This window comes from Dasypus novemcinctus, chromosome 7 (genome assembly GCF_030445035.2).
Source record: "Dasypus novemcinctus isolate mDasNov1 chromosome 7, mDasNov1.1.hap2, whole genome shotgun sequence".
NCBI classification, from domain to species: Eukaryota; Metazoa; Chordata; class Mammalia; order Cingulata; family Dasypodidae; genus Dasypus; species Dasypus novemcinctus.
The window spans coordinates 100,444,417-100,460,381 of NC_080679.1; the positions used below are offsets into that span (position 1 = coordinate 100,444,417).

General features: G+C 43.1%; 1 protein-coding gene across 4 annotated transcripts in view; it reads right to left on the reverse strand.

Annotated features, from left to right (window-relative positions):
* Nucleotides 1–15,965, reverse strand: part of LYPD6B (LY6/PLAUR domain containing 6B) — a 186,210-nt gene that overhangs the window by 51,235 nt on the left and 119,010 nt on the right. For all 4 annotated transcript variants that reach the window (XM_004462231.5, XM_058300942.2, XM_058300941.2 and 1 more), the window contains one exon: nt 8,024–8,091. The gene's annotated coding sequence lies outside the window, so the exon portion shown is untranslated. The remainder of the gene's footprint in view (nt 1–8,023; nt 8,092–15,965) is intronic.

The window sequence follows — 15,965 nt, forward strand, 5'->3', positions numbered from 1 at the left end:
ACTGATGGGCTGAGTGATCCTTCTCTTGAAGTCACTAGTTAGGATAAGAGCAGTTGTTCATTACCTGACGGGGCAGGTTTCTCAGACTGGCAGAGAACAGAACAAATAAATCACTGTCACTTTCCTCCCTAACATCCTAAAACCCTATGTTTAAAGCCTGCATTTCAGCTCACAATTTAGGAAAACTACCCACAGCACTGTACATTCTGCCTCCGGTGATAATAAGGATAGACAAACAAGAGATAAGTAAGAAGTGGGAAGAGGACATTTGTAACCTGGTGGAGAGAACTTTTGGAGGCATGCTACACAGTTCTCTGCTCGTGGCCACCACCTCAGTTATTTTAAAATTTCTTTGTATGAAACTAATGCAACGTCTTATTCTTACAGAGTAAACAAACATGTCGACAAGTGAAAGTAAAAGCCTCTAACATGGTGGTTCATTTCAAAGACTTGAAAATTGAGAACCTTGTTCTTTTCGAAGCCATAACCAATCTCAGGAGCAAATCAATGAATATATTATGGATTCCCATTTCATAATTAATCTGAATCCCTCCACCACTTTCCATATTGCATTACTCTAACTTACCCTTCAGGGAGAGGTATGTTAATATACTGTTTTATCACAAATTGCTACTAAAAATACATAAAAAAGTAAACTGATTTAATATTATAAATGGCAAGTAACAATCTACATTATTGCCTTATATTAGATTTCCTTTGGGTAATACCTAAATAGGCTTACGCCATGTGAGATTTTGCCAACAACCTGTTTGCCAAGGTTCCATAATACACTTAAATAAAAGGTTTGACACACAGTTGATCAAAGCATACCCCAAGATTAAACACAAAAAAGTTAGGCCTGTGATCATAGTGGATGCTGTAGGTTACATTATTGTCCACACACATCATTTCTTTATCGTCCATCTGCAGGGAACAAACTGGATGGTTCCGTACATCTGCCATCCACGAGCTAATAACCTTTGTTCTGGCAAGGACCCGCATCTAGGGAACAGGAGCTAGTAAGCAGACAGGACTCTGTGTTCACCGAGGGCAAACACGGAAATGAGCTGGTGAGACCAGGAGCCTCAGGCGTGGGCTTGTCATGTTTAGACACGAGAGGGAGTTTTCATTTCTATTCCAGAAAACCTTCCTGAAGATGAAATTTCAAGAGCAGTTACATTTGAAATGCTGTGTTTTCGCTGCAGTGTTGATAATAACCTTTTAAGAAAAGAGCCACTGAGGATTATAAGAACGTTGCTCAAGTGGTTGTAACTGTGGGTCAGAATCTGACAAATGAATGTGCAGATGTGTAAATATGAATTCTATCCATTCAAAATGCATTCCCCGGTTCAGCCTTCCTTGCCAAGAGCCAGCCTAAAGCAAAGCTCTTTTTTGTTTTTTTAAGCTCCCTTTCTGTGTTTATTGTTAAGCACTAGTCTACACTGCTGAAAAAAAGGAGGGGTTTAAACAAACTTTTAAGCATTGTCTCCCTAAAACATTGGTAATAAAACCAACAAGAAAGGGAAACAATTAAACCCAGCCATCCTCGGGTGAGTCAAAACTGCGGTGAATTTAAGGAAACACCATGTCTAAAATGTCCTCTATGGGGAGAGAGCATAAAAGCCTCCCTTTAGGAGGCGCAAGGGTGTTGCGTCCACACCACAATCTTCTAAGCCCACTTATCATGCCTGCACTGCCCAGAAGGCCCAGCTGCCTCTAACTGCCCACTCCTCTCCCATAGCCTTCTGAGTCCCCCAAAATAGGCAATGTTAGCAAAAGCCAAAGGCAAGCTAATTTTAATCAGCCAAACCTACTTTAAAACAAAGCTGCAGGCTTTGGTGTCCTGGTTGACCTAACAGGTGGGAGCTAAAGGGTAGGGCATCTACTTGCCAGATACATCCCAGGAAGCAATTAAGTTTATGGCAGGGAAAGAACAGCCCAAAGGCTTCTGAAACAAAACAAGCTTCCCGCGTGCAAATGCGTTCTGTTCCTAGCCATTCTGCCATAAAGTCAGGCTGAGCTTGGAGATGAAATCGACACAATCTCTGCTGCAGGGGCCTGTCTGTCAGCTTTTCATTTCTATGCTTGGGGATAAACTGTCCCAGCTGATTTAAATAAGAAAAAAGCAAAGCAAGCATTCAACAGGAAAAAAGGCCAAGATGATATATTCTTCAAGTGTAGCTGAAGGAAAAGATGCTAAAGTTAACTGGGTTTCCAACTGGCATGGGAAAAACAAACAAACCTGGATTTCCTGCTTTACAACCAAGAAATCTGGCCTTCAGGGAAATTCCTGGTGTGGGAAGGCAGGAGATGATGGCAGGCCACGGCTCTGATCTCCCCAGTCCCTGCCCCATGTCCTGCCCTCTCTGTGGGGACTCCCGTATCAGGGCTGCTCATTTTCCAGCTCAAATTCTAGCTGGTGTAGCGATAAAGGTTAATACACAGGTTCTCATGCAGAATTTTAGGGCCTCCCTGTCAATGCAGGTCACAGACACCTGAAGAAGCAGGTTAGTTCTGGAGTCAAGAAACAATGGCGAGGGAAGCAGATTTGGCTTAACAGACAGAGCGTCCGCCTACCACATGGGAAGTCCAGGGTTCAAATCCAAGGCCTCCTGACCCATGTGATAGGCTGGCCATGCGCAGTGCTGATGTGCGCAAGAAGTGCCGTGCAACAAAGGAAGTGTCCCCCGTGTAGGGGAGCCCCACGGACAAGAAGCGTGCCCTGTAAGGAGAGCCGCCCAGCGCGAATAAAGTGCAGCCTGCACAGGAATGGCGCCGCACACACGGAGAGCTGATGCAAGATGACACAGCAAAAAGAAACACAGAAGTGGTCACAGAAGAACACACAGAGAGCAGACAACTGCAGGGGCGGGGCAGGTGGGAAGGGGAGAGAAATAATAAGTCTTTAAATAAAATTTGAAAAAAAAACAATGGAGAGAAGGCACTAGACCTCTAGAGGTAACTTCCCTTAAGTCTGAGACTGGTGGTCTCTCCCCAATTCTAGGGCTAAACACAAAATGAGACACGACCATTGTGACACTCAAATTTAATCCTGGCTCCTGAACATGTTCCAAGGCCCAAAGACTGAGGAAGGGGCTGCGGACCCTCAGCTAAGATGTGCAAACCACGGGCACTTCACTCAGGGCTGCAGGAGGACCCTGCAGTAAAATTCATCATTTTCCTTAGATGTTCCACCTGGGGGATTTAGGCCCAGAAATACTATATTAAAAAAACTATCAACCCACCCTTTCCCTGGGGCAATCTTTAAACAAAAAGTTGAATAAATACAACATTCTTTTCATTGGGGCGGACTTTTTTTTCTTTCTGCCTACCTGAGACGGAGAGCAAGAAGCTATAAGGCTACAGAGGACATCTCATCCTTCAAACCTTACCCCAGGTAAGAGCAGAGTGATACCCCCACTCCCCAACACTATTGGCCCAGGAAGATCATGTTCTCTCCCATGGGATCACAAGCTTCTTTATTATTTCCAATTAGGGTCTCCTATAATGTGTCTGGACCCATTTTGGTCACATAGGTATACCCAGAAAAACCTAGCGCTTCTCTCCAAACAGCCAATCTCCTGTTACTAGGAAAGCTACATGTTGTAAGAAAGAACTCTTACTTAGAGTCAGGAAGACTGAATTTCGATGAACTTGAAAGACAGTCAGGGTTAAAGCACAAACTCTGGTGCCAGACTGGCTTGGATGGAATCCCAGTTCTCCCACTTACTAAGTATATGACTTTGGGAAAGTTATATAATCTCTCTGTGCCTCAGTTTTCTCACCTATAAATGGTGATAATATAGTACCTATTCATAAGATTTTGTAATGATCAAATAAGTTATTATATGTAAAGGGTTAGAACAGTGCTTGGCATACAGTAAGAATAATACAAGTGTTTGCTATTATCTTTATTATATTCTTAGGTATGTCATTGAAGACCTCTATTTTCCAGGCTTCTTCTCTCTCAGATGGCTGATACCACCATCCCTCCTACAGGATTAAGGGCAAAATAAAGGAATTTTAGACTGCTTTCATGTCAAAATTAAGAGCCTGTGACAGACTTTTAGCGGCCATGAATTCTTTGTCACTCCTTCCAGTAAGAGATGATGTCTCTTTCCGCAACCTTTGAATCTGGGCTGCCCTGTAACTTTCTTTGACCAATAGTGTGCAGTGGAAATGAGGCTGTGTGGTTTCTGAGATTAAGCTTCAAGAAGCCTTGCAGCCTCCATGTTTGTCATTTTACATGACAGTTCTGTCATGTAAAGGAGCCTGAGCTAGCCTGTTGGAGGATGAGACCATGAGACAGAGGCAAGTCATTTTGGCTGAAGCCCCCAGACCAACTAGCTCTGAGGTACCAGCTAGTTGCAGTAGCATGAGTGACTCTAGGTGAGACTTACAGAGGAACCACTAAGCTAAGTCCAGTCCAAATTGCTGCCCCATAGCAAATAAAACGGTTGTTGTTTTAAGCTATTAAATTTTGGCATGGTTTGTTATGCAATAGATAACTGATGCAGAGTCCTACACAAATTGGGCTTTATTTTCAATAGCATTTCAAACACACACACACACTCACACACACACACACACACAGGCTACTTGTCTGTTGGCCAACAGGTTTACCAATCACTACACGGTGCTTCCAAGCTCTCATTCCACCCACTGGGCCAGTGAGGGCAAGTCAGCACATTCACTTGGGAAAAGCTAAGGCCAGTTAATGATCAAATCTGGGGGAGATGAGGGCAAGTTTGTTGTACCATGTTAGGTCTTTGCAGAGGGATGTGGCAGGAACACAGGATTTTGTTCCTTTTAGTCTGTGATAGGATAGAGGGCCAGAAATATCAAGCAGTTTTATTTCAAGCATCTTGATATCACAAGGATGGGGGTGGACACCTTCATGGCAGGAGGAAACCAACTCAAGGTTGGCATCACCAGCTGAGAAAAGAGGGGAGCCCGTCAGAACCAACCATGTAATTGGTCCCCGTGCTCCAGACATATGGTTCAGGATGCAGGGAGCTCCCAGCACCTTCATTTCTTTTGCTGGTCAAAGCAAAAGAATGATTTGATTCTATGCTTTGATTTTGCTGTGACCTTTATGAAAAGCTACCCCACTCTTTGATACAGGGGAAAATACCTGACTTCCATAGAGCAGTGCTCTCATCTGTAACACGCTGCAGAAGTGATATGCAACGTTCTAAGGAAACTGGCTGTAATACGAGAAACTTTGGAAGCTAAGTCCCTGTTTGTCATGAATGAAACCACCACCCCTTGGAGGATGAGCACTAGCATTTGTCTGCACATAGATTTGTTTGTCCATCTCATATTTGTTGGATCACATACTCTCTATTCAGTGGGGGTTTTGGCATGGGGGGCAGTTTGGTGTGGAATGCAGAAGTAGGGGTGGCAAGGATTATTTGGAAATAACTAAGATGCTTTTCTTTCCCAAGAGCTTCCATGTCTGGTCATCTTGAAAACCTAACTCCTCTGCTTGAAGCAACTCGGGATAACCCCAACGAATCCAACGCAAAGTGTAGTGCCATTTGAAACTGAACAGGTTATGAATCAAGAGAGTTCAGGAAATTCCTGATTTCATACAATTACAGAGCTGACTAAATGTAAGCTGGCCTATAGATGAAGATGCTAAAATAAAATCATTTACCCAAGGACTGCAGCTGGTTTTAAAAGCACAGCCTGACTCCTTCCTGGGTCTTCTGGGCTCTGGGCCAGCAGTACTCCTGCTGTACCCCCCAGAGTCACCCCCTCAATTCATAAGGGACTCACAATGTGAAGGGACATAGACATGCTGCAATTCTAACCCAACTGCCCAGCAGACAGAAATGAGACATCAAGTATGGGGGGCAGAAGCTCTGCTCTTGTTCCATGGGAGCACTCAAAGATACAACTTCTTGTGGAATAGACTTAAAAACACTCTGATCCTTTTAAGCTTAATGGAGTGTTAGGCAGCCCTAAGATAGACTTCTGAAAGTGAAAGCACAAGAAAGGCTTATTATGATATATTTTAAAATTCAAAACTTAACATCCCAGTTCTGCCACTCTTTGGCTCTTAAACCTTGGGTACCTTACCTGATCTCCTTAAACCTCAGTTTCCTTACATGTAAAACAAGGATAATAATAGAATCCCCTTCATAGGAATGGCGTAAAGATTAAGAATGATAAATGCTTAGTCTACTGCTTGGCAGAAAGTAGGAGCCAATAAATGTTAGCTGCTGCAGGAGTGGTGATAGAGACAGTTAATATTATTTTTTATTGCTATTGTGTGGTGGTTGTTATCATTGTATTCCTACCACTGTGTTTAACACTGTAACTAAAAAGGAATTAAGTTTCCTGGCTTTGGAAGATAACCCAGTGTTCTCAAATGCCCCATTGCTGGACCATCACTTCTCTAATCTTCCTATCCTTTGGGTTAATTAAGAGCAGACTCTAAGTTGAAGTAATAGCTTGCACACCACCCAATATGCCCTGGGGGAGACAGTGATGATGATAAATAGATTCCTTCTCATTTTCTTGGGCTTAATTAGAGTAGCACAATGTCATCCTTTTAAAAAGGCAAGGAATAAAGCATGTTAGGAGAAACTCTACATAATTCTGCTTTATACTTGAAACATGTAATTATCATTAACAAGCATGGGTGCTAATAATTCATTCTGCTCCTTAGACTAGAAGCAGGAATGTAAACATGGCCCCAGCCACCAGACCAGCTCACAATCTCAGGCAATTTCCTTTGCCTACTTCCTCCCTCACCCATCAGATGCAAGGTGGTAGGTCTGGGTGCAAGACAGGGAGACAACTGCTCAGCAGCCATGATCCCCTAAGCCTCATAAAGGCATTCCTTGATGTTCGCAGACTGACCTCACAAAACCAGACCTCTGATTTGGTTCTTTCTCCTGGGAAAGTGGAGACAGGCCTACCAATCTAACTTGGCCAGGCCTGCATACAGAGCAACACATCTAAAACCAAAAGGGCAGAAGGAATGAAGTAAAAACCTGTCTTCAATAAAAAACACAACTTCAAATGTACACAGGTATCTATGCTTAGTTAGCAAAGTATTTCACTTGATATCTATCTATCTATCTATCTATCTATCTATCTATCTATCTATCTATCTATATTTTTAGTAGGTACCAGAGATTGAACCTAGGACCTTGTATATGCAAAGCGGGCATTCAACCACTGAGCTACACCCACTCTACGTACTCAACATACTTTTTAAAGATATATATGTATTTATTTATTCCCCCGCGCCCCCCTCCAACCCTGTTGTCTATTTGCTGTGTGATCTTCTGTATCTATTTCTCTTTTTGTCTTCTCTTCTCATTTTTTCTCCACTAGAATTCAGGGGGATTTAATCCTGGACCCCTGATGTGGAGAGAGGTTCCCTGTCAATTGTTCCACCTCAGTTCCTGGTCACTGCTGCACTTCACCTTGACTCTCCCCTTCGTCTCTCTCGTTGCATTATCATCTTGCTGCGTGAGTCACTTGCATGGGTACTGGCTCGCTGTGCAGGCATGCTTTCTCTTCTTCTTTTTTACCAGGAGGCCCCAGGGATCAAACCCGGGTCCTCCCATATGGCAGGTGGAAGCCCTATCACTTGAGCCACATCCACTTCCCTCAATATACTTTTGAGTATCACTCCCCAACCCCATTCCCCAACTCCCTACAAACCCTCCACTCCTATCGCAGAGAAGGTTTCCTTGGGAAAGTTCTCTTTCAATTGACCAAGTTTGTATATTACATGGTAAGGAGAGAAATCTTTGATCCACTAAACATTCCCTGGGCATGGAGACTCCTTCCTTGGGTTAATGAGAAATGCAGGCCTCAAAATCTCAAGGCAGCAGTGAGCAGTGAGTTAGGATGGGATGGAAAATCTCCCAACCAAAACTGCTGAGGAAAGGAATAGAGACAGAGCCCCAAGAACTTCAGCAGTCCTCGTGAATCTCTGACAACATAAGCCAGAGCTCCAAACGAAAAGCTAAGGGTTGTTCATAAAAGTTTCAATCCCTACCTTAAGAGAGAACAGCTGTCGGGCTCTTCTGTCCAATAGTGAAGAGGTCTGTGCCCAAAGTAACCAGCCTGCCAAAGATAAAAAAGATAGAGTAAGAGCCCACTGATGGCAAGGGAAAACTCAAGAAGTTCTATTCCTGAACAAGTGGAATGTCATATAACAAAAGGCAGGTCTCTGGATGTTTGAGGTCCTTTCAGAATAGAACAGTAGCCAGATAATCAATTGAGCAATATCAAATGCACGACCTAGAATCAAGTCAGGTGTTACAGAGAAAGGAAGCCAACATTAACACACAACTGGGCCCCATCTAATTGGGAATGGTAATAACTGGTGAAAGCATCTACCTCATCACATGTGCTCCCCCCGCCCCCTGCCCACAAATGGCTGTTTACTAAGGAGTTGGCAGAACTTTCTGTAACACTGACACACATCAGGGTATATTGGCAGATCATAACATTCACACATTTACACATTCAACACATCTACAACGAAGACGCTATGCCTTTTAACCAACCCTAGTTCGGAAGACAGCCCTACCACTGATGAAACAATGACAACAGGAGACTTGAAGTGAGGTGGTGGGTAGGGATTGGAATCTTTCCCTGCATGAACTCAAATAAGCAAATATGAATGACAAATAAGAGTTAGGCCTAACTTTAAGGAAATTTTAGTATGTATTTATATCCCCATCTAATTTTTTAAAAAAAGGATAAGCTGACATAAAATAGATATCCTATGTAAGGAAGACAACATAGAAAAAGAGACTAAGTGAGCATGAGGCTAGAGGAAAGTTAGTCCACAGAAATATGTGCTATAAAATGCTAAATTATTACTTGATGTAGTTCAGAAATTAGGATCTGTGATGGTTCAGAGCTGTATGGACCCCAGCAAAATGTGTTTTTAAACTTAATCCACTCCTCTGGGTGTGAAGGCACTATAAGTAGAACCTCTTGCTGAGGTTACCTCAGTTAAGGCATGGCCCAACTGAATCAGGATGGGTCTTCTGTGTGGAGCTGGGCTATGCACAGTGCTGATGCATGCAAGCAGTGCCCGGCCACGCAGGGGTGTTCCCCACACAGGGGAGCCCCATGCGCAAGGAGTGCACCCCGTAAGGAGAGCCGCCCAGCACGAAAGAAAGTGCAGCCTGCCCAGGAATGGTGCCGCACACACGGAGAACTGACACAACAAGATGATGCAACAAAAAGAGACACAGATTCCCGTGCCACTGACAACAACAGAAGCGGAAATAAAAGGATGGGTCTTAATCCTGTTACTGGAGTCCTTTATAAGCAGAACGAAATTCAGACAGAAAGCCACAGAGGGAGCAGCAAGAAACTAAACATAGTGTAATCTGGAAAAGAAGGAAGAGGCCAAGAGAGGCCACCATGTGCATTGCCATGTGACGAATCCAGGACCAAGGACTGCCAGTAACCAGCCCCAGAAAGCCACAGTCTTGGAAGAGAAAACACATCACCTTGATGACATCTTGATTTGGATATTTTCCCAGCCTCAAAACTGTGAGCTAATAAATTCCCATTGCTGAAGCTGACCCACTGAATGGTATTTACTTGAGCAGTCAAGGAAACTAAAATAGGCGCTGAGCATCCTAGTGGCCAAAGCAAAGAAGAAAATGGACATAAGACAATTACATTGAATCTAAGATAAGATACAGTATACACACTTCTCAAGAGTGTTGGCTTTTTCTTGTCATTGAAAAATTTCTCCTAAGATGTGTTAACCTTCCCCCTTCCTTGGGTAAATTCTTAAAATATGCTTTATCATTCACATTGTGGAGAGAGGCATAATTAACTTACAGGGTCTCTAAGTATAGACACAGTAGGGAGAAGTTCACTGTGCTTCTTACACATCTCTTAATGTGAGTTACAAAGCCAAAGCACAATGCACTGAAGTGGTTTAGCACAGGCCAAAACAAAAGTGTCCAAGGACATAGCAAGCTGAAATATGGCTAGATCCACATATAGGATTTCTGGAAGAATTAATAGATTCTACATCCTTTGATATATTTCCCATAAATATTATTTCTCCCACCACAAAGTTGCATAGAAATTGAGCTACAGCTGTCTGTGGCTGTAGTCTCTAATGCTGATTAAGGGAACAGTCACAGAAAAACTGCCCTCAGTCAGGTTTATAATCTCAGATAATAGACACCTAAGAAATATAAAGGGTAATTCTTACCTTTTGGTTTTGTAGAAGTCTTATCTACCCTCCTGCATGGGAATCCATTTTTATATAATCAATTCAACAAGTAATTATTGCACATTAACAATCTGAAAAGTCTTGATTTTTTAAACGTTAACTTTATTCTAGGAACAGTGTATAAGAGTCAGAAGAGCTACTCCACAGGAACTGATTAATTATACAAGTCCTAGTTTCAGAACCAGTAGCAGCATCAAGAAAACATAATGTGTTAGTTTTTCTTCCCTAAAGGTTTGGTAACTGCCTTCTCAACCCCAGTCTTAATTAATGTTCCACATATTTATAGCTGAAGGGAGATTTGAATACCCCCATGTGGCTAGTGTACACGGTAACTCTTACCATCATAGGGGGGAAAGCTTAGAATGTGTCATTCTTGACCCCTGACCCAATGATAATGAGCTTCTATCACAGAAACAATTGATGTCAAAAAGTCAGAGAGATGCAACACTGTGGAGCACTGGCTTCTACCACTGAAAATAAAATATCTTGACAAATTTAACTGGACAGGCATGTCTTCCCCTAACCTCTTGCCACCCATATGCTTTTCATTTCTAGGGCATATAAATAAGGTTAACTAATCTTTTGGATACGAAATGAGTTCTAAGAAAAACAAAGCTCCCCAGCAAGATAAATTCACAGTTGGACAAGAAAGAAAAACCTCCACTCAGCTCCGGTTTTCACCTTCAAGGTGTACAGAAGAACAGATGGCCAAGGGGGACAGTACACCTGAGTACACAAAAGTGGCCCAGTGTGAGCCAGTGAGTCATCAAGTGGTGTTCACAGAAAGTCGACTAAACACAAACATTTTTGCACACTGACAAGGGAATTTCACACTGACAAGTGAACTGCAAGCAAAATTAAAAGCCACAGAGAATTCAGACCACTTTGTTCAGCATAAATTTCTCAGCTGGGAGGATCTGCTGTCATGCCAGATTGTTAGCATTTGGCTGAGTTGAAGTTCATTCACAACTTTTGTGTTCAGCTAGCTGGGAACATGTCATTTAAGAAAATTTCAGAGGATTCGTCTTTGAGTTCTTCCTTAGGTCTTTTAATATTGACTATGAGAGCATTTTTTAAAAAAGATAAAACACACTGTTAAGATTACTTTTAAATTTATAAGTAAAATTTATAAGTAAATTTATAAGTCTCTAAAACATGAGACTTTTCCATGGGTTGTAGAAACCAGCTTCTACCAGACAAACAAGGGTACTGATACAAGGACATGAAATCAGCCTAATCAGAGAGCCCCAGGGTGAGGAGGCACATGTTCTGGAAGTAGATGATTGGGACAACTTGAGCAGTAAAATTTTAATGGTGACAATCACTCACTTCTTACAAGTGAAGTGAGGTTCACTCAGACATTTTTGATGCCTCTTCTCCCCCCCCACCCCCAAATGCTACTGGCCTGAATCTATTCTCATAGTCAGAATCCGTACAAGGCAATCAGAGTTTACCAGTAGTTATAAAATTGAATGAGAGCTTGGTGAAATGCCAATTCCCTTGCTTTTGTCTGTCTCTTCTGGATGCGGAGATTCCCAGGGAGAAATCTGGAAAGGTTGCAGGGATGTGCAGTTTCCTGTCCCTCTCAAAGATCTCACTGTGATTCATTTCTCTATTGCCAATGGGGGTAATTTCTAAATCTCAAAAAGTGACAAGTAGGAACATCTCACAGATACCCTAAAGACTGCTTACTCCAAAACAGGGGACCCTTGCCTGTCCCGAGCCCTCTCATCTCCATATTAATTATAGGAACTTTCTCTGCTTTTCCCTAGCGCTCTGTGCTAACTGGAAGTTGCCCTACAAGGTTTGGGAAGCCATTCTCAGAAACGCTATCCTCATTTCTGTTGCTTCAATACCAAGGGCTAGCTCAGATGCCACAGCCAACTTCAGTTCCTTCTCGTCTTAAAAAGAAGTGGAAGGACTGGGGGCAGAGTGCCTTGCACATTCAGAAAGGAGTCTAGAACAAGAGGTTATCAGGGACAAAAGGATGCCCTGTTGCCTCAGGACTTGATTCACAGAGTTGTATTTTCCTTCAATGGAGAACTCATACAGGACAGCTGACTAATTTCTTTGTTCGTGCTGGGATCCAAACACCGGAGTTTAATGCCTACACTCTGTAGACAGTGTTTGCTCTAGGACACGAGTGAGCACTGTGCCTGACTCCCAAGCCTATGGCCTGAGGGAACCACAATGTATTCAGAGAAGAGACGATAACAAGATGGACGTTGAGAGGAAAAGTCACAAAGGACAGTGGTAAATGGGGTTCCAGCTCTGCTAGTCTCCTGAAGCTGCCTGATCTTGCTCAGGACACCTCACCAGCTTCCTGACTAAGCCAACACAAGCACAAATGCGAACCTCTTTGTTATTATAAGCAATGCCCGCAAGCACCCCCGGGTCAGCAAACAACGCCCCTTGGTCCTGCAGAGGCCGCCGCCGTTGGGAAGAGGATTCTTGTCCAGGGCACATTCCAGAGGCAGGGGGCAGCTAGCACTAACACCCACCAGGTCCCAGCAAAGTCCCAGCATGTGGAAGAAGGAGAGCAGACAGATGCAATTAGCCAGGCAAACGGGAGCTTGTCAGATGATGCAGATAAGACAGGACTTGAATTTATTCAATTCCTGTTTCCAGAGAGTGACCGTGCTTCCATTCCCTGCTGATTCTGCTGGCTGCAAAGCATTTTCCTAGCAAGGAAGCAAGACAAGAAGGGATGATTTCTGAGCTTACAAATTCCAGGACTCTGCTCTTCAATCAGCAAGCGTCATGCCTCAAAGCAGGGGATAATCTGACCTTTATCGAATCAAGGGACACACTCTCTGCTGAGATGGACTTTGCCATGGAACCTCAAACTCGATGATGAATTTTGAAACAAAAATTCAAGTAACAAATGAATAAAAAATAACAAAATAAGTCCCTTATCCAGTTCAATTTTCTTCACACACCTTACCAATTCATGATAGATTAGCTTTGCTTATGGTTTGTTTCTATTACCAGATTTTGAACATCTCAAAAGTCTCTATGGAATCTCAGTCTTATCATGCACCCTTTTCAGTGCCTAGCGGAGTGGTGGGCACAGAACACAAACCTAGTAAGTGCTCAATTATTGATTGCTTCCTGCTTTTGAAACCGATGCCACTCGACCTGCCTCAATGTATCACCAGCACTACTCCCCGAACCCCTCAAAGTATCGTCAGCCATAGGTGTGGATGGAGAATCAAGGTTAGTACATTCCTGTCCTTTCTTAAAATCTAAACATATCACCAACAAGAACACATCACCTTCACCACCAAACCCCATCTTCCTCCCTATGTTCTTCACACCAATACAATTATCATCCTCTGACCCAGGCTGAACTCTTTGAGTTGTCATCAGGGGTTCTTATGGCCTCATAATTCTGAGTCCCATAATCCACAATACTTAAGTACAGCTGAATCAATTCTATACCTACAAATCTGCCCCTCTTTTCCATGCCTGCTACTTTGCCCACCCTGGCCCCAACTTGGATCACCTGTCTTGCACCAGGCCCAGCTTCCTTTACTAAGCACAGTACTTACTGTTGCCTTAAACAGAACCAGCTCATGCCACTATCCTTTCAGTGATATCTACCCCAATAAAGCCCAGTCTCCTTAGCCTAGCATCCTGGTCCTCTACCATTAGTCCCAAACATCTCTTTCAGGTTTACCTTCCACTGCTCCACTCCAGTGGTCTGGGCTCAGGCCAAAGTAGATTATTCACTGTTCTTGACTAGATCTACAATGGCCTCCAGGTCTTTGAGGTTCCTTGGCTTAGGAACCTCAATTAATTCATTAATTCTACAAGACCCTCTCTCCACCTCTGACTTCCTAGCAATATCTTATATAGAAAGGGCCAACTCAAAAGTCAAGTCATCTCTAAGTCCTTTTCCAGATTCATCAAACACACTGAGTTCCTCCTTCTTTTAAAATCACGCCAGACAGATAAGCCGTCTTGTTTCTCCCCAAAGAAGCTTGAACACCTGTCGTAAACATCATGCTAGAATATGGGTAGAACTCTTGCTTTACCCATGTACAACTCACCCATAATTCAGTGCAGGACCCTGCATATTGTATGTGCTTACAAATATTTGATCAATAAAAGATATACTAAATAAATAATAGGATCCTTGCCTTCAAGCAGCTTACATTTAGGGACAGGGGAGGATGGGATATGCACAAAGGCAAATAATAATAACTCAATTCATAATGTTGTATCATAAAAGAAGTATAAATGAAATACCATGGGAAACAGAAAATGAAGTTTTGAAAATGGGAGGTTTCACAGAGGAAGTGGAGTTTATGATAAATCATAAAGGATAAACAATATTTTGATGAACAAATATTAGGGAGTCATGGAAGAGAATTAAATACAGAAGACATAGGTTATGCAAAAAGTGCATAACCAAGTGAAAGCAAGTGGAATATTCCAGGTTCAGTGAAGAGCAGAGTTTCCTGGCCCACTGGCCGAGGGAAGGGTGAGTCATGAAAGACAAGGCTAGAAAGGTGGTCGGCATCTTGAAAGGCATGCCAAAGTATCTGAAATCGACAATGAAGGAGATAAGAGTCATGAAATGTTTCAGAACAGAAATATGACAAGGTCATATCTGCGTTTTCAGCTGATAATTTACATGGTATCCCAGAACCCAAACTGAGTGGTGCATCAAAATCATCTGGAGAGTTTCAAAAATTGCCTAATATAAACATAGAAGTACAGGTGAAAATATAGCAATTCTCCATGATAATAAAATCATGTTGATGTTTGGTCATTTTTGCTTTAGAATTTGTAAGAGAAAAAACTATAGCTCTAATTTTAGTCCCCTTTGTTTCCTCCCCCAGAAATAAACACTTTCACCTTTTCATTTGGTGACGCTTCTTCTAGTCCACATTTTATTATAAAATACACAGGCAGCAGACTTGGCCCAGTGGTTAAGGCGTTCGTCTACCACATGAGAGGTCCTTGGTTCAAACCCCGGGCCTCCTAGACCCGTGTGGAGCTGGCCCGTGCGCAGTGCTGATGCATGCAAGGAGTGCCCTGCCACGCAGGGGTGTCCCCCGCGTAGGGGAGCCCCCTGCGCAAGGAGTGCGCCCTGTAAGCAGAGCCACCCAGCGTGAAAGAAAGTGCAGCCTGCCCAGGAATGGTGCCGCACACACAGAGAGCTGACACGACAAGATGACGCAACAAAAAGAAACACAGATTCCCATACCACTGACAACAACAGAAGCAGACAAAGAAGACGCAGCAAATAGAACAGACAACCGGGGGGTGGAGGGAGATAAATAAATAAATAATAAATCTTAAAAAAAATAAAAATAGATGAGAAGAGAACCAGCAAGAGGGCGGCAGAGTAAGGAGATCCTAGGGTCAGCTCCTGCCACAGGGCAGTTGGCAAACACCCAGAGCTCTCTGGAGCTGGCTGAAGCACCTGTTTGGGTGCTCTAGGAGACAAGAAGAGCATCCTACAATGTCTTTGAAGGAGTGGAAGGAGGAGATTGCCCATCTGCAGAGAAGACTCATAAGTAGAGCTCTCCACACCACGGAGGCCAGTACCCATCCTCCACCAGAGATACAAGCTGCCTTGGGAGCTGTTCCACGGCTGGAATTGAAAGCTCCACTTCCCCAAAATAGGAGAGGAAGAGACGGTTGGGCACCAATTTCAGCTACTGATGAGTAAATTCAGCAGGCTACAATATAATCCTGAAAACAGCTAAAGTTT